General features: G+C 48.3%; 1 protein-coding gene across 1 annotated transcript in view; it reads left to right on the top strand.

Moving 5' to 3' along the window:
• AAK1 (AP2 associated kinase 1) overlaps positions 1–24365 on the top strand; it is a 211845-nt gene that overhangs the window by 45846 nt on the left and 141634 nt on the right. The window lies entirely within an intron of this gene.

Genomic DNA, 24365 nt, shown 5'->3' with positions numbered 1-24365 from the left:
CCCAAATTTTAGCTTTTTTGAAAATCATCAATCGTATTTATTGAGCGCTTACTATGTGCAGAGCACTGTACTAAGCGCTTGCACTGTACTAAGCGCTTAAAGCGCTGTACTAAGCGCTGAAAATCAGATTGTTCCGTTCCCCATTGTGTTTTCCCTTCATCAATGGATATTTATTGCAGAGAAAATGAGAGTTGTGTTGGGTTAAAATGATTGTGTGAACGGGGCGGGGGGAAGGACAAACTTTGCCCATCAACACAATGGGTGAAGCATTTACTCATTCGTTCAGTCGTATTTATTGAGCGCTTCTTTTGGGCAGAGCACTGGACTAAGCGCTTGGGAGAAGACAATACAACAATAAACAGACACATTCCCTGCCCACAAGGAGCTTACAGGCTAGAGGTTGAGCTTAGGCTGGGATTTATCGGTAGTGGGTTCTAATCCCCCTCCCGCCCCTTATCTGCTGTGTGACCTTGGATAAGTCACTTAACTTCTCTGTGCCTGTTTCCTCATCTGTAAATGGGGATGAAGACTGTGAGCCCCAAGTGGGACAACCTGATTACTTTGTATCTAGTGCTTAGTACAGTGCTTGATACATAGTAAGTGCTTAACAAATGCAATTATTATTATTATTATCATTATCATTATTATTATTGTTATTATTATTATTATCGGTACTCGGAATTTAGCTAGAGTTGCCAGTATATGATTCAGTAACTTCCCTGATGAAGCTGTCTTTTCCCTGGCTCCCTCTCCCTTCTGTGGTATCTCTGCCCGGTGGATCTGTGACCTTTTTGGACATTTGATATTTGCCCCACCCCAATTAGGTCCATAGCTTTGAATTATAGATGATCAATTACTTATTTATTCACGCTAATGTCTCTCTCCCCCTCTAGACTGTAAGCCCCTCTTGGGCAGGGAATGTGTTGGCTAATTCTCTTGGATTGTAGTCTCCCAAGCACTTAATAATAATGATAATGATAATGATAATAATAATAATAATAATAATATAATACTAGCGTGGCCCAGTGGAAAGAGCCCGGGCTTTGGAGTCAGAGGTGATGGGTTCAAATCCCAGCTCCGCCAATTCATTCATTCATTCATTCAATCGTATTTATTGAGCGCTTACTGTGTGCAGAGCACTGTACTAAGCCCTTGGGAAGTACAAGTTGGATTGTCAGCTGTGTGACTTTGGGCGAGTCACTTCACTTCTCTGGGCCTCAGTTCCCTCATCTGGAAAATGGGGATTAAGACTGTGAGCCCCAAGTGGGACAACCTGATCACCTTGTATCCTCCCCAGCGCTTAGAACAGTGCTTTGCGCATAGTAAGCACTTAATAAATGCCATTATAACTAAAAACCCAACCCACACACTTGACTCTAACGCCAACCTACTCACTGTGAGCGCTTACTGTGTGCAGAGCACTGTACTAAGCGCTTGGAAAGTACAAGTGGGCCACAGATAGAGACGGTCCCTACCCAACAACGGGCTCACGGTCTAGAAGGGGGAGACAGACAACGAAACACAACACTTGGGACAGGTGTCAAGTCATCAGAACGAATAGAATTTAAGCTAGATTCACATCATTAACAAAATAAATAGTAAATATGTACAAGTAAAATAGAGTAATAAATCTGTACAAATATATATATATATATACAGGTGCTGTGGGGAGGGGAAGGAGGTAGGGCAGAAGGGATGGGGAGGGGGAGAGGAAAAAGGGGGCTGAGTGTGGGAAGGCCTCCTGGAGGAGGTGAGCGCTCAGTAGGGCTTTGAAGGGAGGAAGAGAGCGAGCTTGGCGGATGGGCGGAGGGATTGGGGGCATTCCGGGCCAGGGGGAGGACGGGGGCCGGGGGTCGATGGCGGGACGGGCGAGAGCGAGGCCCAGTGAGGAGGTGAGCGGCCGCAGAGGAGCGGAGGGTGCGGGCTGGGATGGACAAGGAGAAGGCTCTGCCATGTGTCTGCTGGGTGACCTTGGGCAAGTCACCTAACTTTCCCGTGCCTCAGTTACCTCCTCTTTTAAATCAATCAGTCGTATTTATTGAGCGCTTACTGTGTGCAGAGCACTATATTAAGCGCTTGGGAAGTACAAGTCGGCAACATATAGAGACAGTCCCTACCCAACAGTGGGCTCACAGTCTAAAAGGGGTTTGAGACTGTGTGCCCTGTGTGAGACAAGGACCGTGTCCAACCCGATTTGATTGTATCCACTCCAGCGCTTAGTACAGTGCCCTGCACAAAGGAAGAGCCTAACAGATAATAATAATAATAATAATGATGGCATTTATTAAGTGCTTACTTTTCACTCATTCATTCAGTCATATTTATTGAGCGCTTACTGTGTGCAGAGCACTGTACTAAGCGCTTGGGAAGTACAAGTTGGCAACATATAGAGACGGTCCCTACTCAACAGTGGGCTCACAGTCTAGAAGAGCTCACAGTCCAGAACTATGTGCACAGCACTATTCTAAGCACTGGAGAGGTTACAGGGTGATCAGGTTGTCCCACGTGGGGCTCCCAGTCTTCATCCCCATTTTCCAGATGAGGGAACTGAGGCCCAGAGAAGTGAAGTGACTTGCCCAAAGTCGCACAGTTGACAAGTGGCAGAGCTGGGATTCGATCCCATGACTTCTGACTCCAAAGCCCCTGCTGTTTCCACTGAGCCACGCTGCTTCTTTATTATTATAAATAATAATTATATTATTATGTATTATCTTATTATTATTATTATTCTGTTAGCTGTCAGGGCTCACAGGGAGGGCCTGCTTCAAGGAGGCAGGGGTTTATTCCTCTCTCTGGTCCCGCTGTTGGTAAGCTGGTTAAGAGCACATTCAAGCTCTGCCCTCAAGGAGCGTCCAGTCAACAGTCTGCAATCAATCAATCAATCAATCAATCAATCGTATTTATTGAATGCTTACTATGTGCAGAGCACTGTACTAAGTGCTTGGGAAGTACAAATTGGCAACACATAGAGACAGTCCCTACCCAACAGTGGGCTCACAGTCTAAAAGGGGGAGACAGAGAACAGAACCAAACATACCAACAAAATAAAATAGGATAGAAATGTACAAGTAAAATAAACAAATAAATAAATAGAGTAATAAATATGTACAACCATATATACGTATATACAGAGCACTGCAGTGCAGTCTGCAGAGCACTGTACTGAGGAAGTGGGAGAGGACAATAGACTTAGTACACATGATCCCCACCCTCAGAGAGCTTACAGTCCGTTGTGTGCAGAGCACAGTACTAAACGCTCAGGAGAGCACAGTGGACTTCTGAGGTCCAGAATTCCCACTCGGTCTTTCCCAAGCGCTCAGTACAGTCCTCAGCGCTTAATAAATATGATTGCTGCTACCATCCCTGCTGTAGAGGGGCTGACAGTCTGGTGGAGGAGGTTGAGATTAAAATACTTTAGAGAGAAGAGGAAGCAGTGTATAGGAGTGGGGGGACGGGCAAAACAGGAAATAGCGCTGTCCAGGCTCTCTCTAAAATGTGTTTCTTATCAAAGCGCCTGGAACGGTGCCCTCACCGAAGTAGCCTGTGTGGAAGGAGAGAGAGAGAGTGTGTGTGAGAGACAGAGAGAAAGACAGAGACAGAGAGGGACACGGGAGAGAGAGAGCCAGAGGGGAGAGAGAGTGTGAGAGACACTGTGTGAGAGAGAGACTGTGTGAGAGAGAGACAGCCAGAGAGAGAGAGACAGCAAGAGGGGAGAGAGAGAGAGTGTTTGTGTGTGAGAGACACAGAGAGAGAGAACCAGAGGGGAGAGAGTGTATATGAGTGAGAAAGAGAGAGTGAGAGAGACAGAGAGAGAAATAACCAGAGGGGAGAGAGAAAGAGAATGTGTATGTGAGAGACAGACAGAGAGAGAGACAGAAACAGAGTGAGAGACAGAAAGAGAGGGACAGCCAGAGGGGAGAGAGTGAGAGAGACAGAGAGACAGAGAGAGACAGAGTGAGAGAGCACAGAGCCAGAGAGAGAGAGATAACCAGAGGGGAGAGAGAGAGAGAATGTGTGTGTGTGAGAGACAGAGACAGAGTGAGAGAGAGAGAGAGAGAGACAACCAGAGGGGAGAGAGAGAGTGAGAGCGGGAGCCAGAGAGAGAAGAGTGAGAGAGACAGAGACAGAGTGAGAGACAGAAAGAGAGGGACAGCCAGAGGGGAGAGAGTGAGAGAGACAGAGAGCCAGAGAGAGACAGAGAGTGAGAGAGACAGAGACAGACAGAGTGAGAGAGCCAGAGAGATAACCAGAGGGGAGAGAGAGAGAGAATGTGTGTGTGAGAGACAGATACAGAGTGAGAGAGAGACAACTAGAGGGGAGAGAGAGAGAGAGAGACAGGGAGCCAGAGAGAGAGAGACAGAGAGTGAGAGAGACAGGGACAGAGTGAGAGACAGAAAGAGAGGGACAGCCAGAGGGGAGAGAGTGAGAGAGCCAGAGAGAGAGAGAGAGACAGAGTGAGAGAGACAGAGACAGAGTGAGAGAGAGAGACAACTAGAGGGGGGAGAGAGAGAGAGAGAGAGACAGGGAGCCAGAGAGAGAGAGTCAGAGAGTGAGAGAGAGAGGGATAGAGTGAAAGACAGAGAGGGACAGCCAGAGGGGAGAGAGTGAGAGCCAGAGAGAGAGAGAGAGACAGAGTGAGAGAGCCAGAGAGCCAGAGAGAGAGATAACCAGAGGGGAGGGAGAGAGAGAGAGAGAGAGGATGTGTGTGTGAGAGACAGAGACAGAGAGAGAGGCAACCTGAGCGGAGAGAATGAGAGAGACAGGGAGCCAGGGTGAGAGAGACAGAGAATGAGAGAGACAGAGACAGAGTGAGAGACAGAAAGAGATGGACAACCAGAGGGGAGAGAGTGAGAGAGCCAGAGAGTGAAAGAGACAGAGACAGACAGAGTGAGAGAGCCACAGGGCCAGAGAGAGAGATAACCAGCGGGGAGAGAGAGAGAATGTGTGTGTGTGTGTGTGTGTGAGAGACAGAGACAGAGTGAGAGAGAGAGAGACAACCAGAGGGGAGAGAGAGAGTGAGAGAGGGAGCCAGAGAGAGAGCAGAGAGTGAGAGAGACAGAGACAGAGTGAGAGACAGAAAGAGAGGGACAGCCAGAGGGGAGAGAGACAGAGAGTGAGAGAGACAGAGACAGAGTGAGAGAGCCAGAGAGATAACCAGAGGGGAGAGAGAGAGAGAATGTGTGTGTGAGAGACAGAGACAGAGTGAGAGAGAGAGAGACAACTAGAGGAGAGAGAGAGAGAGAGAGAGAGAGAGAGAGAGAGAGAGAGAGAGAGAGAGAGAGAGACATGGAGCCAGAGAGAGAGAGACAGAGAGTGAGAGATACAGGGACAGAGTGAGAGACGGAAAGAGAGGGACAGCCAGAGGGGAGAGAGTGAGAGAGCCAGAGAGACAGAGAGAGACAGAGTGAGAGAGACAGAGACAGAGTGAGAGAGACAGAGAGCCAGAGAGAGAGATAACCGGAGGGGAGAGAGAGAGAGAGGATGTGTGTGTGAGAGACAGAGAGAGAGAGAGGCAACCTGAGGGGAGAGAATGAGAGAGACAGGGAGCCAGAGTGAGAGAGACAGAGACAGAGTGAGAGACAGAAAGGGATGGACAGCCAGAGGGGAGAGAGTGAGACAGAGAGAGACAGAGACAGAGTGAGAGAAACAGAGAGTGAGAGAGCCAGAGACAGAGTGAGAGAGCCAGAGAGCCAGAGAGAGAAGTAACCAGAGGGGAGAGAGAGAGAGAATGTGTGTGTAAGAGACAGAGACAGAATGAGAGAGAGAGAAAGAGAGAGAGAGGCAACCAGAGGGGAGAGAGTGAGAGAGACAGGGAGCCAGAGTGAGAGAGACAGAGTGAGAGAGACAGAGACAGAGTGAGAGACAGAAAGAGAGGGACCACCAGAGGGGAGAGAGTGAGAGAGCTAGAGAGCCAGAGAGAGACAGAGTGAGAGAGACAGAATCAGAGTCAGAGAGCCAGAGAGAGAGATAACCAGAGGGGAGAGAGAGAATGTGTGTGAGAGAGACAGAGACAGACAGAGTGTGTGTGAGAGAGAGAGGCAACCAGAGGGGAGAGACAGAGTGAGAGAGACAGAGACAACCAGAGGGGAGAGACAGAGTGAGAGAGACAGACAGGGAGCCAGAGAGAGAGACAGAGAGTGAGTGAGACAGAGACAGAGTGAGAGAGACAGGGAGCCAGAGAGAGAGAGTCGGGATTTGAACCCATGACCTCTGCCTCCAAAGCCTGTGCCCTTTCCACTAAGCCACACAGCTTTTCTAGCCACGCTGCTCTTCTATGAGAGATGCACAATGAGACTCAATGAGAGACGCACAAACTCCGTGAGAGAGACTCAGTCAGGGAGAGTGTGAGAAAGGGAGAGAGGAAGTGAGGTTGAGGGTCTCTAGAACAGCATTTGTGAGGAAAAAAAGCCGTCAGAGTCAGCAGTTGAGCTTTGTGGGAATAAAAATGGGGGTGGAAGGCATCCGGTTTGAAGGGAACATTTAGACGCAGCCATCCATCCCTGAAAAAGAAATGATTTCGCTTCCTTCCTGGAGTGAAAGGAAAGCCTGGGGCCTGTTGGGGCGGCGACCACATTTTAGATTCTAGGATGTTTCTCTGTTTTCCCAGCACCTGGGGGAGGGGGGAAACCGGTGGGGAGGGTCCAATCAATCAATCAATCGTATTTATTGAGTGCTTACTGTTTGCAGATCACTGTACTAAGCGCTTGGGAAGTACGAGTTGGCAACATAGCACTTAGAACAGTGCTTTGCACATAGTAAGCGCTCAATAAATGCCATTATTATTATTATTATTATTATATAGAGACAGTCCCTAGCCAACAGTGGGCTCACAGTCTAGAAGGGGGAGAGGCTTCTGAAGCCCGCTGGGTCTTTATCGAATAATAATAATAATAATGGCATTTGTTAATAATAATAATGATGGCATTTGTTAAGCGCTTACTATGTGCAAAGCACTGTTCTAAGCGCTTGGGAGGAGACAAAGTGATCAGATTGTCCCACGTGGGGCTCACAGTCTTCATCCCCATTGTAATAATAATGATGGTATTTGTTAAGCGCTCTTACTATGTGCAAAGCACTGTTCTAAGTGCTTGGGAGGATACAAGTCCTTCCCTTCCCCACAGCACCTGTATATATGTATATATGTTTGTACATATTTATTACTCTATTTATTTATTTATTTATTTATTTATTTATTTTACTTGTACATAGCTATTCTATTTATTTTATTTTGTTAGTATGTTTGGTTTTGTTCTCTGTCTCCCCCTTTTAGACTGTGAGCCCACTGTTGGGTAGGGACTGTCTCTATATGTTGCCAATTTGTACTTCCCAAGCGCTTAGTACAGTGCTCTGCACATAGTAAGCGCTCAATAAATACAATTGATGATACAAGGTGATCAGATTGTCCCCTGTGGGGCTCACGGTCTTCATCCCCATTGTACAGATGAGGTCACTGAGGCCCAGAGAAGTGAAGTGATGTGCCGAAAGTCACACAGCTGACAAGGGGCGGAGCGGGATTTGAGCCCATGACCTCTGACTCATTCATTCATTCATTCATTCAATTGTATTCATTCATTCAGTCTTATTTATTGAGCGCTTACTGTGTGCAGAGCACTGTACTAAGCGCTTGGGAAGTACAAGTTGGCAACATATATCTCCCCTTGTATCTCCCCAGCGCTTAGCACAGTGCTTTGCGCATAGTAAGCACTTAACAAATACCATCATTATTATTATCATTATTTCTAACCATTCTTTTCCGAACGCCTTGAGCATGTGGTCTACACCTGCTGCTTCCACTTCCTCTCCTCCAGTGGTTCCAACTTGTACTTCCCAAGCGCTTAGTACAGTGCTCTGCACACAGTAAGCGCTCAATAAATACAATTGATTGATTGGTCACCTTGACCTCCTGGAATCTGGCTTTCGCCCCCTTCTCTCCAAGGAAACTGCCCTCTCAGAGGTCACCGTTAACGACCTTCTTGCCAATTAATACTCCATCTTCATCCTCCTCAACTCCTCAGCTGCCTTAAACACTGTGGACCACCCCCTTCTCCCGGAAACATTAATAATAATAATAATAATAATAATAATAATAATAATAATAATGGCATTTATTAAGCGCTTACTCTGTGCAAAGCACTGTTCTAACTGCCTGCGGAGGATACAGAGTGATCAGGTCGTCCCACGTGGGGCTCCCAATCTTAATCCCCATTTTCCAGATGAGGCCACTGAGGCCCAGAGAAGTTAAATGACTTACCCAGAGTCACACAGCTGACAGTTGGCGGAGTCGGGATTAGAACCCATGACCCCTGACTCCCAAGCCCCGTGCTCTTTCCAGTGAGCCACGCTGACTCCGTCCTCTCCCGGTTCTCCCCTTAATAATAATAATAATAATAATGTTGGTATATGTTAAGCGCTTACTATGTGTCAAGCACTGTTCTAAGCGCCCGGGGAGGGATACAAGGTAATCAGGGTTGTCCCACATGGGGCTCACAGTCTTCATCCCCCTTTTACAGATGAAGGAACTGAGGCCCGGAGAAGTGAAGTGACTTGTCCAAAGTCAAACAGCTGACAAGGATTTGAACCCATGACTTCCGACTCCAAAGCCCGGGCTCTTTCCACTGAGCCACGCTGCTTCCCTTAACTCTTTGGCTGCTGATTTTCAATCTCCTTCGCAGGCTCCTCCTCTGCCTCCCACCCCCTGACTGTGGGGGGGTCCCTCAAGATTCATTCATTCATTCAGTCGTATTTATTGAGCGCTTGCTTTGTGCAGAGCACTGTACTAAGCGCTTGGGAAGTACAGGTTGGCAACATATAGAGACGGTCCCTACCCAACAGTGGGCTCACAGTCTAGAAGATGCAGTTCCGGGTCCCCTTCTCTTCTCCATCTACACCCACTCCCTTGGAAAACTCATTCGCTTCCATGGCTTCAACTCCCAGCTATGTCTTGTTGATTTCCAAATGTCCGTCTCCAGCCCTGATCCCTCTCCTTCCCTGCAATCTTGCATTTTCTTCCTGCCTTCAGGACATTTCTACTTGGATGTCCCACTGAGACTTCCCTCTGAGACTTAGAGAAGCAGCGTGGCTCAGTGGAAAGAGCCCGGGCTTTGGAGTCAGAGGTCATGGGTTCAAATCCCGGCTCTGCCAACTGTCAGCTGTGTGACTTTGGGCAAGTCACTTCGCTTCTCTGTGCCTCAGTTACCTCATTTGTAAAATGGGGATGAAGACCGTGAGCCCCACGAGGGACAACTTGCGCAATCTGTACATATTTATTCTACTTATTTTATTTTGTTAATATGTTTTGTTTTGTTCTCTGTCTCCCCCTTCTAGACTGTGAGCCCGCTGTTGGGTAGGGACTGTCTCTATATGTTGCCAGCTTGTACTTCCCAAGCGCTTAGTCCAGTGCTCTGCACACAGTAAGCGCTCAATAAATACGATTGAATGAATGAATGAATGTAACCTTCCCAACACTTAGAACAGTGCTTTGCACATAGTAAGCGCTTAACAAATACCATCATTATTATTATTATTATTATTCCCAGTGCTAAGTACGGTGCGTGGCACATAGTGAGCGCTTAACACATGCCATCATCATCACCTCAAACTTACCATGTCCAAAACAGAACTCTTTATCGTGCCAAGCTCCTTCCCAGCCTCCCCCTGGTTTTCCCATCACTGTCACTTCCCGGCCTCATAAGCCCGGAACCTTGGCATTATCCTGGACTCCTCTCTTCAAACCGCATATTCAGTCTATCACCAAATCCTCTCAGTTTAATCTTCACAATATCACTAAACTCAATCAATCAGTCGTATTTATTGAGCGCTTACTGTGTGCAGAGCACTGGACTAACTCTCTTGCTTCCTCTCTGTCCAAGCTGCCAACCTGCCAGTCCAAGCACTTATCACATCCATTCTTTCATTCTACTGCATTTATTCATTCATTCATTCATTCAATCAGTCGTATTTATTGAGCGCTTACTGTGTGCAGAGCACTGTACTAAGCGCTTGGGAAGTACAAGTTGGCAACATATCGAGACGGTCCCTACCCAACAGTGGGCTCACAGTCTAGAAGGGGGAGACAGAGAACAAAACAAAACGTATTAACAAAATAAAATAAATAGAATAAATATGTACAAATAAAATAGAGTAATAAATACGTACAAACATATGTACATATATACAGGTTCTGTGGGGAGGGGAAGGAGGTAAGGTGGGGGGGATGGACAGGAGGAGGAGGGGGAGAGGAAGGAGGGGGCTCAGTCTGGGAAGGCCTCCTGGAGGAGGTGAGCTCTCAGTAGGGCCTTGAAGGGAGGAAGAGAGCGAGCTTGGCGGATGGACAGAGGGATTGGGGGCATTCCGGGCCCGGGGGAGGACGTGGGCCGGGGGTCGATGGCGGGACGGGCGAGAACGAGGCCTAACGGGGAGGAGATTAGCGGTCGCAGAGGAGCGGAGGGTGCGGGCTGGGCTGGAGAAGGACAGAAGGGAGGTGAGGTAGGAGGGGGCCAGGAAATGGATGGATGGATGGACAGCCTGGAAGCCCAGGGGGAGGAGTTTCTGCCTGATGCGCAGATTGATTGGTAGCCACTGGAGATTTTTGAGGAGGGGAGTGATATGCCCAGAGCGTTTCTGGACAAAGATAATCCGGGCAGCAGCATGAAGTATGGATTGAAGTGGAGAGAGACACGAGGATGGGAGATCAGAGAGAAGGCTGGTGCAGTAGTCCAGACGGGATAGGATGAGAGCTTGAACGAGCAGGGTAGTGGTTTGGATGGTGAGGAAAGGTCGGATCTTGGCAATGTTGCGGAGCTGAGACAGGCAGGTTTTGGTGACGGCTTGGACGTGAGGGGTGAAGGAGAGAGCGGAGTCGAGGATGACACCAAGTTTGCGGGCTTGTGAGATGGGAAGGATGGTAGTGCCGTCAACAGAGATGGGAGAGTCAGGGAGAGGGCAGGGTTTGGGAGGGAAGACAAGGAGTTCAGTCTTGGACATGTTGAGTTTTAGGTGGCGGGCAGACATCCAGATGGAGATGTCCTGAAGGCAGGAGGAGATGTGAGCCTGGAGAGAGGGGGAGAGAGCAGGGGCAGAGATGGAGATCTGGGTGTCATCAGCGTAGAGATGATAGTTGAAGCCGTGGGAGCGAATGAGGTCACCAAGGGAGTGCGTGTAGATCGAGAACAGAAGGGGACCAAGCACTGAACCTTGGGGAACCCCCACAGTAAGGGGATGGGAGGGGGAGGAGGAGCCTGCGAAAGAGATTGAGAATGAACGACCGGAGAGATGAGTAGAACCAGGAGAGGACGGAGTCTGTGAAGCCAAGGTCAGATAGCGTGTTGAGGAGAAGGGGGTGGGCCACATTGTCGAAGGCAGCTGAGAGGTCGAGGAGGATTAGGACAGAGTATGAGCCGTTGGATTTGGCAAGCAGGAGGTCATTGGTGACCTTTGAGAGGGCAGTTTCCGTGGAATGCAGGGACGGAAGCCAGACTGGAGGGGGTCGGGGAGGGAGTTGGTGTTAAGGAATTCGAGGCAGCGCGTGTAGACAACCCGTTCAAGGAGTTTGGAAAGGAATGGTAGGAGGGAGATGGGGCGATAACTAGAAGGTGAGGTGGGGTCAAGAGAGGGTTTTTTTAGGATGGGAGAGACATGGGGATGTTTGAAGGCAGAGGGGAAGGAACCAGTGGAGAGTGAGCGGTTGAAGATGGAAGTTAAGGAGGGGAGAAGGGACGGAGCGAGAGATTTCATGAGATGAGAGGGAATGGGGTCAGAAGCACAGGTGGCCGGAGTAGCACTTGAGAGGAGGGAGGAGGGCTCCTCTGAGGATACCGCGGGGAAGGATGGGAGAGTAGCAGAGAGTGTTGAGAGCCGGGGGGTCGGAGAAGGTGGGGGAGTGACTTTGGGGAGGTCGGACCTGATGGATTTAATTTTGTTAATGAAGTAGGAGGCCAGATCGTTGGGGGTGAGGGAAGGAGGAGGGGGAGGAACCGGGGGCCTGAGAAGGGAGTTGAATGTACGGAAGAGCTGGCGGGGATGATGGGCATGGGGGTCAAAAAGGGAGGAGAAATAGTTTTGTCTGGCAGAAGAGAGGGCTGAGTTAAGGCAGGAAAGGATAAACTTGAAGTGAACGAGGTTGGCATGGGGTTTAGACTTTGGCCAGTAGCGTTCGGCAGCTCGAGCATAAGAACGAAGGAGGCGGACAGTGGCAGTGATCCAGGGCTGTGCCATAATTGTTATTATTGTTATTATTATTATGTAGGTCAGGGACTGTGTCCGACCCGATTAGCTTGTGTCTACCCCAGTGCTGCGTACAGCGTCTGGAACAGAGTAAGCACTTAACAAATACCAGAAAAAGAAAATATCAAGTTGCCTCACCTCTCTCCATCCCTTAATGCCATAGTGGTTTACCGGGGTTGGCCACGCACAAAGATTGAATCAAGATCATAGGACGGAACCTCAGTTTTAGTGAGCGGTGGGAAAAATTGCCCAAATGGAAACCACACAGCATCACTAAGAGAAGCGGTGTGGCTCAGTGGACAACCTGATCACCTTGTATCTACCCCAGCGCTTAGAACAGTGCTTGGCACATAGTAAGCGCTTAACAAATACCAACATTATTATTATTATTAGCAAGGGGAGAACCACTTCCTCTTTCCTGTGCTGTCTTTTTCGGCTTTCCATCCAGAGATGAAACAGCAGAATGCCGAACGGTGCTCCCTAACGGTTTCTCTCACCATTCATTCATTCAGTCGTATTTATTGGGCACTTACTGTGTGCAGAGCGCTGTACTAAGCGCTTAGGAAGTCCAAGTTGGCATCATCTGGAGACGGTCCCTACCCAACAGCGGGCTCATAGTCTAGAAGTCTACATATTTATTACTCTATTTTATTTGTACATATCTATTCTATTTATTTTAGTTTGTTAATACGTTTTGTTTTGTTGTCTGTCTCCCCCTTCTAGACTCTGAGCCCGCTGTTGGGTAGGGACCGTCTCTATATGTTGACAACTTGTACTTCCCAAGCGCTTAGTACAGTGCTTTGCACACAGTAAGCGCTCAATAAATACGATTGATTGATTGATTGATTAGAAGGACCCCCAACGCATTCCGTTTCAAGGCAAATAAACAGTGGCTTCTCTGCTCCCGTGAAACGTGTCTTTTCGTGATCAAAAATGCAATTTAGGCAAAGCAGAAATAATATCCCCGCAGGAAATCCTGGAGTGGGAAGCAGGTGACGGCTCATCTCCAGAGAGGTTGAGCGCCCGGAAACTACTCGGTACTCGGAAAGTAGCCAGATAGAGGCAGAGGAAATTCAAATTAGTCCATGTTTCCACTGGTTAGAAAGATTTTTAGGAGGCAGAGGGAAAAGGAATGGAACCTAATGGGATTATCGATTGAGATAATCGTTTAGACTGTGAGCCCACTGTTGGGTAGGGACTGTCTTTATATGTTGCCAACTTGTACTTCCCAAGTGCTTAGTACAGTGCTCTGCACACAGTAAGCGCTCAATAAATACGATTGATTGATGGATAGAGAAGCAGCGTGGCTCAGTGGAAAGAGCATGGGCTTTTGGAGTCAGAGGTCATGGGTTCAAATCCCGGCTCTGCGGCTTGTCAGCTGTGTGACTTCGGGCAAGTCACTTCTCTGCGCCTCAGTTACCTCATCTGGAAAATGGGAGTGAAGACTGTGAGCCCCCTGTGGGACAACCTGATCACCTTGTAACCTCCCCAGGGCTTAGAACAGTGCTTTGCACGTAGTAAGCGCTTAATGAATGCCGTTATTATTATTATGTTCATTAATTCAATCATTTATTCAGTCAAATTTATTGAGCGCTTACTGTGTGAAGAACACTGCACTAAACACTTGGGACAGTATAAAACAAGAACAAATGGACGCATTCCCACTCAACAATGAGTTTACAAAATTCTGGATATCCTTGTCTTTTTTTTTTCTATGGTAATAATAATAATAATGTTGGCATTTGTTAAGCACTTACTATGTGCAAAGCACTGTTCTAAGCGCTGGGGAGGATACAAAGTGATCAGGTTGTCCCATGTGGGGTTCACAGTCTTAATCCCCATTTTACAGATGAGGTAACTGAGGCTCAGAGAAGTTATGTGACTTGCCCAAGGTCACACAGCAGACACGTGGCGGAGCCGGGATTCGAACCCATGACCTCTGACTCCAAAGCCCGGGCTCTTTCCACTGAGCCACGCTGCTTCTGGTACATGTCAAGTGCTTATCAATCAATCAATCAATCAATCATATTTATTGAGCGCTTACTGTGTGCAGAGCACTGTACTAAGCACTTGGGAAGTATGTGCCAGGTACTGTATTAAGCGCTGGGGTAGATAGAATCTAGTCCGGTTGGACGCAGTCAACGTCCCACATAGGGCTAACAGCCTTAATCCCCATTTTCCGGGAGGATGATGATGAGCGGTTTTGCCACCTGTCTCCATGTTTTGTTTTGTTGTCCGTCTCCCCCTTCTAGACTGCGAGCCCGTTGTTGGGTAGGGACCGTCTCTAGAGGTTGCCGACTTGTACTTCCCAAGCGCTTAGTACAGCGCTCTGCACACAGTAAGCGCTCAATAAATTTGATTGAATGAATGAGAGGTATAAGATAATCAGGTGGCAAGAGTCCTTATCCCACACGGGACTTCTAGCATAGGTGGGAAGAAGAGCAGAAATCAGAACTCTTATGCGAGAAGCAGCGTGGCTCAGTGGAAATCAATCAATCAATCAATCAATCGTATTTATTGAGCGCTTTCTGTGTGCAGAGCACTGTACTAAGCGCTTGGGAAGTACAAGTCGGCAACACATAGAGACAGTCCCTACCCAGCAGCGGGCTCACAGTCAAGAAGGGGGAGACAGAGAACAAAACCAAACATACTAACAAAATAAAATAAATGATGATGATGATGATGGCATTTGTTAAGCGCTTACTATGTGCAAAGCACTGTTCTGAGCGCTGGGGAGGATACAAGGTGGGACTCACAGTCTTCATCCCCATTTTACAGATGAGGTAACTGAGGCCCAGAGAAGTTAAGTGACTTGCCCAAAGTCACACAGCTGACAATTGGCAGAACCGGGATTTGAACCCATGACCTCTGACTCCAAAGCCCGGGCTCTTTCCAATGAGCCACAAGCCTTCTTAATAATAATAATAATAATTATTATTATTATTATTATAGCATTATAACAAGTCCCATAATTACTACTCTATTAAAATAATTATTACTATAATTATTATAGCATTATAACAAGTCCCATAATTATCACTCTATTAAAGTAATTATTACTATAATTATTATAGCATTATAACAAGTAATAGAATAGATATGTACAAGTAAGATAAATAAATAAATAAATAGAGTAATAAATATGTACAAACATATCATCATCATCATCAATCGTATTTATTGAGCGCTTACTATGTGCAGAGCACTGTACTAAGCGCTTGGGAAGTACAAATTGGCAACATATAGAGACAGTCCCTACCCAACAGTGGGCTCACAGTCTAGAAGGGGGAGACAGAGAACAAAACCAAACATACTAACAAAATAAAATAAATAGAATAGATATGTACAAGTAAAATAAATGAATAAATAAATAAATAGAGTAATAAATATGTACAAACATATATACATATATACAGGTGCTGTGGGGAAGGGAAGGAGGTAAGATGTGGGGGATGGAGCATATATACATATATACAGGAAAGAGCCTGAGCTGGGGAGTCGGAGGATGAGGGTTCTAATCCTGCTCCGCCACCTGTCTGCTGCGTGACCTTGGGCAAGTCACTTCACTTCTCTGGGCCTCAGTGACCTCATCTGCAAAATGGGGATGAAGACTGTGAGCCCCATGTGGGACAACCCGATTTTACCTTGTATCTACCCCGGAGCATAGAACAGTGTTTGGCATGTAGCAAGCACTTAACAAATACCATAATAATAAGAATAGCCCCATTTTACACGTGAGGGAATTAAGGCACAGAAAAGGGAAGTGACTTGGCCAAGGTCTTACAGCAGGGATTGGGGGAAGCAGCATGGCTTAGTGGAAAGAACATGAGCCTGGGAACCAGAAGACCAGGGTTCTAATCCCGGCTCAGCCACTTTCTATTGTATTGTATCTCTTGAGCTCTTATTGTGTGCAGAGCACTGTATTAAGTAATAATTTTGGTATTTGTTAAGCACTTAGCTGTGTGCCAAGCACTGTTCTAAACACTGGAGAGGATACAAAGTGATCAGGGTGTCCCATGTGGGGCTCACCATCTTAATCCCCATTTTGCAGTTGAGGTAACTGAGGCCCAGAGAAGTGACTTGCCCAAAGTCACACAGCTGACAAGTGGCGGAACCTGAATTAGAACCCATGACCTCTGACTCCCAAGCCCGGGCCCTTTCCACTGAGCCTGGGCTTGGGAGAGAACAACAGAATGATATAACAGACGCATTCCCTGCCCACAAACGAGCGTACAGTCTAGAGGGGGAGGCAAGCATGAATAATAATAATAATGATAATAATGATGATGGCATTTCTTAAGCGCTTACTATGTGCAAAGCACTGTTCTAAGCACTGGGGTAGATACACAGTAATCAAGTTGCCCACGTGGGGCTTACAGACTTAATCCCGTTTTCCAGATGAGGTAACTGAGGCCCAGAGAAGTGAAGTGACTTGCCCAGAGTCACACAGCTGACAAGTGGCGGAGCTGGGATTTGAACCCGTGACCTCTGACTCCAAAGCCCGGGCTGTTTCCACTAAATTACAGACATGGACATAATAATTATAATAATAATGATGATGGCATTTCTTAAGCACTTACTATGTGCAAAGCACTGTTCTAAGCGCTGGGGTAGATACACAGTAATCAAGTTGCCCACGTGGGGCTCACAGACTTAATCCCCATTTTCCAGATGAGGTAACTGAGGCCCAGAGAAGTGAAGTGACTTGCCCAGAGTCACCCAGCTGACAAGTGACGGAGCTGGGATTTGAACCCGTGACCTCTGACTCCAAAGCCCGGGCTCTTTCCACTAAATTACAGACATGCCGTGGGGTTGGGTGGGGGGTTATGGTGAGTTTAGGGAGCAAGGAAGGGGGGTGCAGGAGGTAGTGGGAGAAGAGGAAAACGGGGCTTAGTCAGGGAAGACCTCTGGGAGGAGGCGGGCCTTAAATAAGGCTTTGAAGCGGATTTGAGGAGGGAGGGCGTTCCAGGTTGGAGGCAGGACGTGGGCGAGCGGTCGGTGACGAGGTAGATGAGATGGGGGTCTTCTAGACTGTGAGCCCACTGTTGGGTAGGGACCGCCTCTATATGTTGCCAACTTGTACTTCCGAAGCGCTTAGTACAGTGCTGTGCACACAGTAAGTGCTCAATAAATACGATTGATCGATGGTTGGAGGTGCAGTGAGGAGTTTGGCATCAGAGGAGCGAAGCATCCGGGCTGGGATGGAGGAGGAGAGCAGCCAGGTGAGGTAGGAGGGGATTGACTGCTTTAAAGCGATGGGAAGGAGTTTCTGTTGGGTGTGGGGGTGGATAGGCAACCCTGAAGGTTCATGAGGAAGGGAAGGGAATTATTATTATTATTATTATGAGGAGTGGGGAAACACGGACCGAACGTTTATGTAGAAAAATGATCCGGGCAGCAGAGTGAAGTATGGTCCGGAGCCGGGAGAGACAGGAGGCAGGAAGGTTCAGCAAGGAGGCTGATGCGTTCATCCAGGCTGGATAGGATAAGTAATAATAAATAATAATAATGGCATTTGTTAAGCACTTACTACGTGCAAAGCTATGTGTGTTCTAAGCGCTGGGGGGGTTCCAAGGTGATCAGGTTGTCCCACGTGGGGCTCACAGTCTTCATCCCCATTTTACAGATGAGGTAACTGAGGCCCAGAGAAGTGAAGTTATTTGCCCAAGGTCACACAGCGGACAAGTGGCAGAGCCAGAATTATTATTATTATTATTATTAATAAAATGGCATTTAGTAATAATAATGGCACTTGTTAAGCACTTACTATGTGCAAAGCACTGTTCTAAGCGCTGGGGAGGATACAAGGTGATCAGGTTGTCCCACGTGGGGCTCACAGTCTTAATCCCCATTTTACAGATGAGGTAACTGAGGCCCAGAGAAGTGAAGCGACTTGCCCAAAGTCACACAGCTGACAACTGGCGGAGCTGGGATTTGAACCCATGACCTCTGAGCGCTGGGGTAGATACACAGTAATCAAGTTGCCCACGTGGGGCTCACAGTCTTAATCCCCACTTTACAGGGGAGGTCACTGAGGCTCAGAGAAGTTACGTGACTTGCCCAAGTTCACACAGCAGAAGTGGCGGAGCCGGGATTCGAACCCGTGACCTCTAACTCCACAGCCCGGGCTCTTTCCACTGAGCCACGTGCCTGGATTAACGGCGCATGGAGAGGAAAGGGCGGATTTTTAGCGACGCGGTGAAGGTTGAACCGACGGGATTTGGCGGCAGATGGAATACGTGGGTTGAATGAGAGAGAGGAATCAAGGATGATGCCAAGGTTACGGGCTTGTGAGACGGGAAGGATGGTGATGCCGTCTACAGTGATGGGAAAGTGAGGGGGATGACAGGGTTTGGGTGGGAGGAGGAGTTCTGTTTTAGACATGCTAAGCTTAAGGTGACGGGGCGGGGGGACATCCAAGTAGAGGTGTCTTGAAGGCCGGGGGAAATGCGAGACTGCAGAGAGATCAGGGATGGAGATTGGGGAATCATCCGCATAGAGGTGGTCGTCGAAGCCGTGGGAGAGCGAATGAGTTCTCCAAGGGAGGGGGTGGAGATGGAGAAGAGAAGGGGACCCAGAACTGAGCCTTGGGGGACCCCCTCAGTGAGGGGTGGGAGGCAGAGGAGGAGTCCATGAAAGAGTCGGAGAAGGAGGGGTCAGAGACAGAGGAGGAGAACCAGGAGAGGACGGAGTCAGTGAAGCCGAGGCTGGATGACGTTTCCAGGAGAAGGGGGCGGTCCGCAGTGTCGAAGGAAGCTGAGAGGTCAAGAAGGATTAGGATGGAGCAGAAGCCCTTGGATTTGGCAAGGAGGAAATCATCGGTGACCTCTGAGAAGGCCGTTTCCGTGGAGCGAAGGGGACGGAAGCCAGATTGGAAGGAGGTCGAGGAGAGAATCGGAGGAGAGGAACTTGAGACCGTGGGTGGAGACGACTCGCTCGAGCAGTTTGGAACGGAAGGGTAGGAGGGAGATAGGGCAAAGTCTGGAGGGAACCATGGGGTCAAGGGAGGGTTTTTTTTAGGATAGGGAAGTATTCTTCATCATCATCAATCGTATTTATTGAGCGCTTACTGTGTGCAGAGCACTGTACTAAGCACTTGGGAAGTACAAATTGGCAACATATAGAGACAGTTCCTACCCAACAGTGGGCTCACAGTCTAAAGGGGGGGGAGACAGAGAACAAAACCAAACATAGTAACAAAATAAAATGAATAGAATGGATATGTACAAGTAAAATAAATAAATAAATAGAGTATGATGGGGGGAAAAGAAGGAGGCTGCAGCCTTCCTGTACCGCCCACAGAGGATGATGGGGAAGAAAAGGAGGCTGCAGGGCCGGGAGGCCCGGCGATCTGCTCCCCGGGGGGAAGGAAGCTCAATCTGATACCCTGGAAAGTGCCTAGGCAAGAAGAAGGGGAACCCCGGCCTATCGAGGCCCTGCCAACTTGTACTATATGTTGCCAACTTGTATTTCCCAAGCTCTTAGTACAGTGCTCTGCACACAGTAAACGCTCAATAAATACGATTGATTGATTGATTTGGGAGGCCCCAGGCCTTGGAAGCCAGTTCAGCCTTGCCCCTGGAGACTTCAAGGAGAAATCAGTCCTTCAGTCAGCGGTCTTTAAAATAATACTGGTCAGTGAGGACGCGTCCTTTCCAAGCTGTTTCCTCAGGCGACCAGCAAGGGAGAGGGGAAAGGTACCAGGCTACCCACGGTCCAGTCAATCACCCCGTCCTATTTATTGAGCGCTTTCCGTGTGCTCGGCACTGCACTGAGCGCTCGGGAGAGGACAGTACAAGAACCTCGTTGTCGAGGCGCGTAACCCGTAGGCTTACACGCATTCTTCTAGACTGTGAGCCCGCTGTTGGATAGGGACCGTCGCTGTACGTTGCCAACTTGTACTTCCCAAGTGCTTAGTACAGTGCTCTGCACAAAGTAAGCACTCAATAAATACGATTGAATGAATGAATGAATGAATTCAGTAGCCTTCCCAGACTGAGCCCCCCTTTTTGCTCTGCTCCTCCTCCCCTCCCCATATGTTGCCAACTTGTACTTCCCAAGCGCTTAGTACAGTGCTCTGCACACGGTAAGCGCTCAATAAAGACGATTGAATGAATTGAATGAATGAATCAATGAGCATGTTGGAAAGCAGTGGGGAAGAAGCCATAGGTGAGGGAACAGTTGAAGATGGGAGGAAAGGAGAGAGGGGACAAGCATTTTGATAAAGTGCAGTGGGAAAGAGTCAGATGCGCAGATGGAGGAGGTGGATTTTGAGAGAAGGCAGGAGATCTCCTCTTGAGATACTGCTGCTGGGAAGGATGGGAGACGGGCATCAATAGCCTCAAAATAAATAGAATTATAGATACACACCATTAATAAAATAAGTAGCGTGTCTTCTCCAGAGAATTAGTCCTCCTGATGTTGTGTCCAAAATACTTTCATCTATATATGTATATATATATGTATTCATGTATATATGTATATATGTTTGTACATATTTATTACTCTATTTTACCTGTACATATCTATTCTATTTATTTTAGTTTGTTAGTATGTTTGGTTTTGTTCTCTGTCTCCCCCTTTTAGACTGTGAGCCCACTGCTGGGTAGGGACTGTCTCTATATGTTGCCAACTTGTACTTCCCAAGCGCTTAGTATAGTGCTCTGCACACAGTAAGCGCTCAATAAATGCGATTGATGATGATGATGATGATGATGGGAGAGTTGAAGAAGGGGCAGAAGGAGGAGGGAAGGGAGATTTTAGGGATGTTAGTTTCTGAGAGGGCAGAGTTGAAGCAGGCAAGGATAAATTCGAGGTAGAGGAGGGCGGCCCCATAGCTAGATTTCCATCAACAGTGCTGTGCGGCTCGTGCTCAAGAATGAAGGAGGTGGATTTTGGAGGACATTCATTCATTCAATCGTATTTATTGAGCGCTTACTGTGTGCACAGCACTGTGCTAAATGCTTGGAAAGTACAGTTTGGCAACAGAGACAATCCCTACCCAACAACGGGCTCACAGTCTAGAAGGGGTGAGACAGACAACAAAACAGAACAAGTAGACAGGCATCAGTAGCGTCAATATAAATAAATAGAATTGTAGATATAGACACATCATTAGTAAAAAAAATAGAATAATGAATATGTACATATATACACAAGTGCTGTGGGGAGGGGAAGGGGGTAGAGCAGAGGGAGGGAGTAGGGACGATGGAGAGGGGAGGAGGAGCAGAGGAAAAGGGGGGCTGAGTGTGGGAAGGCCTCCTGGAGGAGGTGAGCTCTCAATAGGGCTTTGAAGGGGGAAAGTGTGCTAGTTTGGCGGATGTGGGGAGGGAGGGCATTCCGGGCCAGAGGCGGGATGTGGGCTGGGGGTCGACGGCAGGACAGGCGAGAACGAGGCCCAGTGAGGAGGTGAGCGGCCGCAGAGGAGCGGAGGGTGCGGGCTGGGATGGACAAGGACAGAAAGGAGGTGAGGGAGGAGGGTCGAGGGGATGGACAGCCTGGAAGCCGAGAGTTAGGAGTTTTTACTTGAAATGGAGGTTGATAGGCAACCATTTAGTCATAAAGTCATTCATACGCCCGGCTTTTCTTTGTCCAGAAAGGCTCTGGGCATGTTCCTCCCCTCCTCAAAAATCTCCAGTGGCTACCAATCAATCTGCGCATCAGGCAGAAACTCCTGACCCTGGGCTTCCAGGCTGTCCATCCATCCATCCATCCCCTGGCCCCCTCCTACCTCACTCCCTTCTCTCCTTGTCCAGCCCAGCCCGCACCCTCCGCTCCTCCGCCGCTAGTCTCCTCACCATTAGGCCTCGTTCTCACCTGTCCCGCCGTCGACCCCCGGCCCACGTCCTCCCCCTGGCCCGGAATGGCCCTCCCTCCCCACATCCGCCAAGCTAGCTCTCTTCCTCCCTTCAAGGCCCTACTGAGAGCTCACCTCCTCCAGGAGGCCTTCCCAGACTAAACCCCCTCCTTCCTCTACCCCTCTTCCCCCTCCTCATCCCCCCGCCATACCTCCTTCCCCTCCCCACAGCACCTGTATATATGTATATATGTTTGTACGTATTTATTACTCTATTTTATTTGTACATGTTTATTCTATTTTATTTTGTTAATATGTTTTGTTTTGTTCTCTGTCTCCCGCTTCTAGACTGTGAGCCCGCTGTTGGGTAGGGACCGTCTCTATATGTTGCCAACTTGTACTTCCCAAGCACTTAGTACAGTGCTCTGCACACAGTAAGCGCTCAATAAATATGATTGAATGAAAGAATGAATGAAACAGGCCAGATATGTGGGGAGGTAGGTGAGTGGGAGAGGAGGGAGGCGAGGAGGTTGTGGTCAGAGGGATTTGGGGGTTGGGGAGGGGAGAGATTGTGTGGTGGCTAGAGATGATGAGATTTTTAGACTGTGAGCCCACTGTTTTTAGACTGTGAGCCCACTGTTGGGTAGGGACTGTCTCTATATGTTGCCAATTTGTACTTCCCAAGCGCTTAGTACAGTGCTCTGCACATAGTAAGCACTAAATAAATATGATTGATGATGATGATGATCTAGCAGATGTCCAAGTTGGCGAGGGAGGGAGGAGCAGGAGGTCAGCGGAGTCGAGGAACAATAGGGAGTGGGAAGTGAAAGTGTCTTCAGGGACATCTGTGTGGATGTTGAAGTCCTCAAGGATCATCATCATCATCAATCGTATTTATTGAGCACTTACTGTGTGCAGAGCACTGTACTAAGTGCTTGGGAAGTACAAGTTGGCAACATAAAGAGACAGTCCCTACCCAACAGTGGGCTCACAGTCTAAAATCAGTGTAGGATGGAAAAAGAAAGAATGTGAGAAAGGGATCAAAATGGCTCAGAAAGTTGGAGGTGGGGCTTGAGGGGCGGTAGATAATAATAATGATGGCACTTATTAAGCACTTACTACGTGCAAAGCACTCTTCTTCTAAGCACTGGGGAGGTTACAAGGGGATCAGGTTGTCCCACGGGGGGCTCACAGTCTTCATCCCCGTTTTCCAGTGAGGGAACTGAGGCCCAGAGAAGTTAAGTGACTTGCCCCAAGTCACACAGCTAATTGGCGGAGCCAGGATTTGAACCCATGACCTCTGACTCCAAAGCCCGGGCTCTTTCTATCGAGCCACGCTGCTTCCACGTGTCTGCTGTGTCAATTCAGGCAAGTCACTTGACTTCTCTGTGCCTGTTACCTCGTCTGTAAAATGGGGATGAAGAGTGTGAGCCCCACGTGGGACAGGGGCTGTGTCCAAGCCAATTACCTTGTATCTACCCCAGCGCTTAGTACAGTGCCTGGCACAATACGCTTAACAAATACCGCACGCGGAAAAAAAAGAGGAAATTAGGGTTTAGCAGAGCTGAGATAAAAGTTGGGGCCTTCTGGGCTGGTCCCAGTAGGCCACGAGTCTTTCACGGGACAGGTCGTCATGGAAATTCCCCTCCCTGCCCCTCATCTGTAGGCCTTCCCCCCACGAGAAAAGGGGGGTTCCCCGGCCGAGCTTGGCAGCCCCCTGAAATCAATCGGTCGGTCCGACCGTGGTGTTTATTGTGCGCTTCCTGTGAGCAGAACACTGCCCTAAGCGCTTGGGAGAGTCCAGTAATAATAATAATAATAATAATAATTTTGGTATTTGTTAAGCACTTACTATGTGCAGAGCACTGTTCTAAGCGCTGGGGAGGGTACAAAGTGATCAAGTCGTCCCCTGTGGGGCTCGCAGTCTTAATCCCCATTTTACAGATGAGGTAACTGAGGCACAGAGAAGTGAAGTGACTTGCCCCGAGTCACACAGCTGAAAAAGCGGCGGAGCTGGGATTTGAACCCACGATCTCTGACTCCCAAGCCGATGCTCTGCCCACTGACCCACACTGCTTCTCTTGCCCCAAAGCAATTGGTACGTGGACAACTTGTGGTAATGGTCACATAATGATGGCATTTATTGATAATAATAATGGCATTTATTAATCAATCAATCAATCAATCGTATTCATTGAGCGCTTACTATGTGCAGAGCACTGTACTAAGCGCTTGGGAAGTACAAATTGGCAACACGTAGAGACAGTCCCTACCCAACAGTGGGCTCACAGTCTAAAAGGGGGAGACAATCAATCAATCAATCAATCGTATTTATTGAGCGCTTACT

This window comes from Tachyglossus aculeatus, chromosome 5, assembly GCF_015852505.1.
Source record: "Tachyglossus aculeatus isolate mTacAcu1 chromosome 5, mTacAcu1.pri, whole genome shotgun sequence".
Taxonomy (NCBI): Eukaryota; Metazoa; Chordata; class Mammalia; order Monotremata; family Tachyglossidae; genus Tachyglossus; species Tachyglossus aculeatus.
The sequence above is the reverse complement of the archived record's forward strand: the minus strand, read 5'-3'. Positions and strand labels throughout refer to the sequence as shown.